Source organism: Limulus polyphemus, unplaced genomic scaffold (genome assembly GCF_000517525.1).
Source record: "Limulus polyphemus unplaced genomic scaffold, Limulus_polyphemus-2.1.2 Scaffold471, whole genome shotgun sequence".
Lineage (NCBI taxonomy): Eukaryota > Metazoa > Arthropoda > Merostomata > Xiphosura > Limulidae > Limulus > Limulus polyphemus.
This window is the reverse complement of record NW_013666081.1, coordinates 332896-338987: the sequence shown is the minus strand read 5'-3', so window position 1 is coordinate 338987 and position 6092 is coordinate 332896. Positions and strand designations below refer to the sequence as shown.

The 6092-nt window shown below is 33.4% G+C and overlaps 1 long non-coding RNA gene across 1 annotated transcript in view; it reads left to right on the top strand.

Moving 5' to 3' along the window:
• The window catches only part of LOC111085563, a 14278-nt gene extending 10446 nt beyond the window's left edge, over positions 1-3832 (top strand). The window contains exon 3 of the long non-coding RNA XR_002610377.1: positions 3821-3832. This is a non-coding gene — a long non-coding RNA (uncharacterized LOC111085563). The remainder of the gene's footprint in view (positions 1-3820) is intronic.
• Positions 3833-6092: the final 2260 nt, after the last annotated feature.

The following is a 6092-nucleotide window of genomic DNA, read 5'->3' as shown; positions in this document are numbered from 1 at the left end:
TGGTGATGACTAGCTGCCTTCCCTCTAGTCTTACACTGCTAAATTAGGGACGGCTAGCGCAGATAGCCCTCGTGTAGCTTTGCGCGAAATTCCAAAAACAAACAAAACAATTCATAGTACGTAAAGAATCTTCAGTGGTTTAGAACCATAAACAGAAAGATAGGTAGGTAGATTGCTAGCTGGACGAGATTCATCTTTCAATGGATAGATGTTTTTTTTTTTTAGGAAAACAAATAGAACCTAAAATACGACAATATATATTGGTCCTTCGGGGGGTGAGCGGTATGTTTACTGACTCACAACGCTAAAATGTGGGGTTTGATTCCCCGCAGTGGACACAGCAGATAGCCGAATGTGGCTTTGCTTTAAAATACACAGAGTATATATCGTTGCCAGTAGCAAACTTCATTCAATTTAAATAAATCGAAAGAAGGACCTGATTATGAAACGTGGAACGTATCATCGTAGTAAAAATTCAGATAATCTTTCTACACTGATAATATACATTGTTAAGTCAAACTTGAAGCTGGATTGGCCAATCAGGGATTGTTTATTAAAATATTTATAATAACGTTTGTAAAAAATAGTTTATTGTGTATGAAGTTAGAATGTTTATATTTTCTTTCGGAAAAACCTTTACTTAGCCCTCTTATTTCCGAATCCCTTAAGAAGGGATTAGTTTAATGGTTTAGAAAACAATAATCCTACGATTTAAACACACAATGTACCAACCATAGCAGGATATAAACCAAAATACTGATTTACTTACACCCATTCAGTGCTAATTCTCTCTACCTGTATACACTTTGTCCTAAACCTCTTCTGTATTTTCCTCTACTGTTGTCTTATATTACTTGTAGTGTATACACCGTGTGATCGGGTATAAAGTGAAACTTGTTACCTTAGCTTTTTCTTGTGTTAATAACAGATTCTTTTTTCCACTGGCCGTACTTGTTATCTATATATATATATAGATGAAATGTGTGTTTATTTACACCATACTGGGCCAATCTAAACCAAATTGTGTGTGTAAACACTATGAACTATGGGGAATGTTCTAAGGAGATGAAAATTGAACTTAACCCTATTTCTATTTAGCAAAGCCTGTTGGTTAATTACTCCCAGCCTATTGAGTCGATCTCAAACAATATTGGAATGTTAACATTTTAGACAATGTTGAATATTCTTAAGGGATTCAAGTTGTTGGATTGTTTCTCAAACAACCATGCTTTTCTCATGGTCAATGAGATATAGAGTGTTCAATGGTGGAATCACCTCAAAATCTTTATTTGTTGGTAGATAGAAAGCAAACTGCAAATGTTGTTTATGAAAAAGTTTTGTTATAATTTTAAAATTTTGAGATAAAGTTTATGTCCAAATTATTACTTTGAAATATATGATTGCTGTGAAACTTACATCGTTTTAATTAAGTTGAAACATTTCAACTTGTAACAGAATAAAAAACTTATACCTTCCTACTTTAACTTCAAGTCGCTCAACCTTTTTGAGGAAATTATAGGAATAACACTTTTAATATAATAAGATCCCATTTATAAGTTCAAACTTCTTTGTTTCTAAGTCATGCAGATGTTTTGTGTGTTGTTGTTGAAAGTATATATTCTGCTTAATGACTTAGTGCTCGCCCAAAACATCGAGACTTTAGTGCTAATTATACGTGTTGGAATAAGTTACGATAGTAGCTGTTTTTGAATACAATGCATATTCAGAATATTCAGCGTTCAACAATAACCCGGTCAATTTTATCAAGTGACATGCACAGTAAAGCGTCAGCGTGAAAATATTGATAACATAAATTGAAAATAAAGTTGATTTTTTTGGTGTATTATAATAGATATTTTCGAAAATTATAAAATGATAAAATTATGAATGAAACACTACAAATGTAACCCAGTGTCTTGAAATACTAGTTCCATCAGATATAAATCCTTGGATTTTGTGTACTGACTATTACCTATAAATTTATGCAAGTTAATTAAAATTACAGCTCGAACATCTCTGATTCCCCGGCGGGATAGCGGTAACTCTACGGACTTACAACGCCAAAATCCGGGGCTCAGTTCCCCGCTATGGACACAGGAGACAGTTCTATGTGGCTTTGCTCTGAAACAACAAACGAACATATCTGAGTCATCAGAAAGTGTCGAAAATTATTATTATTATTACATAGCTGAACAATGTATTTTACTTTGTATTTTACTGTGGAATATGATAGTTATTAGCATAATAGCTGATATGGAAGCATAATTAACTTTATATACTTTATATCTACTTTAACATAATCTGTATCTACTTATCTTAATGTAACGAGATAGGTTAACATTTTATGTAATTGAACCTTGAAAATATGATTTCATAATTAATAACTTACGTTAATTTTCAGACATGTAGACAAGTCGCCACTTCGTAATATATCACGATATTTGTTTGTTTTGTCTTTCAATTTCTCGTAAAGCTACTTGAGGGATATTTTTGCTGGTTGTCCCTTATTTTGAAGTGATAAACTAGAGGAAAAGCAGCTAATCATCTGGCCAGGTGGTTAAGGCACTTGAATCGCAATCTGAGGGTCCCACCAAACATGCTCGCCCTTCCAGCCGTGGGGGCGTTATACTGTGACGGTCAATCCTACTATTCGTTGGTAAAAGAGCAGCCTAAAAGTTGGTGGTGGGTGGTGATGACTAGCTGCTTTCCCTCTAATTTTTCACTACTAAATTTGGGACGGCCAGCGCAGATAGCTTTGCGCGAAATTCAAAACAAGCCAAACCAAAACTAATCAATAACACGCACCGCCAACTCTTCAGCTACTTTTTACCAAAGAAGAATAGGATTGATCGTCACATTATGCCCTCCAGTGGCACAGCGGTATTTCTGCGGACTTACAACGCCAGAAACCGGGTTTCGATATCCGTGGTGGACAGAGCACAGATAGCCCATTGTGTAGCTTTGTGCTTAATTACAAACAAACAAACAGTTACATTATAACGCCCCCACGGTTGAAAGGGCGAGCATGTTCGGAGATGGATTCGAACCCGTGATAATATACCATGAACTGACAAAAATCGAAAAGTTCATTCAGTTATACTTGTTCATTTATTGCAAGGACAACATTTTAAAACAAAGGATCTCGTGCTGATGTTTTAGTACGTTTCTTCCCAAACTTGAATTTTAGCCTAGTTTTCAAACAATTTTATGGAATGTCATTCGTATTTCCACTACCCGTCTATCAGAATTTTCATATTATATCCATATCAAACACAGTATAAAGTATATAATTAATATGCAAATTTAGTATACTTGAAGGTACATATCTAGTAAGGTAAATTAAACATATTAATCATATACTGTTTATCTGTTTACTAATAGAGACCCGCAAAACGTTTGTGGTCAAATGAATATGTTTAATATCTTTAAATACGGGAATTTTAGAATAACAAAAGATAATTCTAATAGCAGACATCAAAATCTATAAGTCCACTTGTCTTAGGCCTAACTTTAGTTGAGCTTTTAAGTACGGCCTATATTCGATAAAGAGATAAATTAACACTGTACCTTATAAGCGTTATTTTGCTTTAGTTTTATTAGGACTAAACTTTACCGTACTTAATACTATCGATAAATAAAAGTATAATGTTATTCTATGACCTAATGTTGACCTTTTTAAAGACTTTGATAAGCTTTTAACATGTTGTCCAAAATGTTTATTAAAGTATATTTACACCCGCCTTTTGATTACATCCGTTGAAATGAAGTGCACGCGCTTGTGCATATTAGAGAGTAAGATGCTCGGGCATTTTTAGGACAGACAAAAACTGAATATTATTATAATGAATTCCAGCTTCTTATGTTTAGCACAGATAGCATCTTATCTAACAGCCTATATCCACTTCAGTTTCCACAGGATAAACACTAACACATCTAGGTAATTTATGCTTAGAGCATAATAAGTGTTCGTCCTGTGGAAACTGATGTGACTGTAATAGACCACAAAGACCATAAAGCTAAAGCTGATATTTACTTAGTTAATAATTAATGAAATAACCATATCTTTAGCATGACGTTCGTGACGAATTTGTTTGAACTATAGATGTTGATATATCGCTATTTTTAGCTTATTTACATATACACATGCATTATTTTGTGTATATAGTTTAACTGTTGCAATTATTTCAAGTGGTTTAATCTCCAAGCATGCAAACGTTCCCCACCCCACCAATTTTCTACAGTAACAATACCATATTTAGATTTTTACATCTTTGAACACATGGAGCAATATAAATTTAGGACTGTATTTGGAATGTTATCCTACGTTTCTTTACGTATGATTCTTGATAACGTCAGGATAGGTTTATCAAATTTGTGAAAGTAAAAACTGCTGGTGATATCTTTTGAAAATATCTTTTCGCATATTATATACATATACATATATTTTACGAGAAACATTTCAAACGGCCACAAATGGTTCATAAATCTAATAATTGTACTATTATCAGATCAATTCGTCGTAAGCCAACTGTAATTTATTTTGAGAATGATTATAACTTATTCTAAAATCAAACCATGAACTGGGGAAGTCATTGTTGGTCATTGTTCAACGCTGGCACATTCCACAAAAGAAGTTCTCATAAGCGTCAACTCGATGAGAATGCCCTCTTCTCGGCAACTATGTTAACTAGTTTATTGGGAAGACATACTGTTCCAGTGTTTACACGTTTATTATTCTTGCAAAATTAGTTTGCGGACTTACAACGCTAAACGGTTTCTATATCCGTGGTGAGCACAGCACAAATAGCCTATTGTGTAGCTTTGTTCTTCAGTACAAATAAAGAAACAAAAAAAAAAGCGTTGTTTACAAATTAAGATTGAATCGTACAGATTAATAATACAAGGAGAAATAGTTCGTACTCAATAAATAAATCATTGGCTTGTATAAATAAATACATTTTAATACTAAGTTTTATAATCACACCAACTACCACAAACACTACAGACTTGTGTTAAAGTGTTTACACGTTAATGATTTTAGCTTTAGTATTGAAAGCAGAACACTCCTAATAGTTATGTCTTATTCATCTTTATTGGTATTAGTCTCGTTTGGAGCTTCAGCATATCGCCCTTAACCTGTATAGTTATTTATAAAACAACATTTCAAATGAGACGAATCATCTCTGTTCCTTTCTGAAGACGAACCTTTTGACAATGTCCGTGTTAGGGTTATATATATATATATATATATTGAAATGATACAAATTGAAGTCGCGTTATGTGGCATGTCGTGATATTTTCGGGTTTTGTTTCAGTTCCACTCTTTCAAAGTGTAATTTAAATCGATCATTAATAAGTTACTTACACATTCACTCTGATCATTGAATTACTAAACGATGATCTATAGCTCACTGCTTTAAATAATATCTCTCACCCTTTTAAATGCATAGAGATGTGTATATTTTTAACTCCATTTTGTTTGTTTGATGTTAACACAAAGTTCCACAACAGGTTATCTTTGCTCTACTTCCAGAAGGTATCGAAACCCAATTTTTATTCAGTCGCTACACTTGCATTTTTTGGAAACTGCTTCTTTAACCTTATACTTTATGATGCAATTCTATTGTATGACAGAGTCCAGCACTTTTAAAATCATAAGTATACAGTCATCAGATTGGATTGTAGGATCAAAAGCGAAGTGAGTAGAGAAGGGTTAAAAAAATTATCACTTTTAAGCTTCTAATGAATGATTTGTGAAACATTTAACCTCTGCTTATGCAGTACATTGCTTATTATCTAAAACGTTTCAGAAATGTGCCCGTAAAACATTAGAAATGGCTGCTAAAATTCATGACTTAGTTTCGATAGGATCTAATAGCCCTTGTGGCAACGAAAATCCACTTCTCTGATCAGATCTTTTGTCAGACAGCGTTTTATTTGTCTGATACTTGACATTGTAAACTTGTTAAACTGACAGTTATTTCATAAATGGCCCGTAGCAGTTTACGAAATGTCGAGATGTTAGCTTTCTCTGTCGTGTTTCGTGATTTCTATACTGTGATTACAACGATGCATTGCTAACAACATAGAAA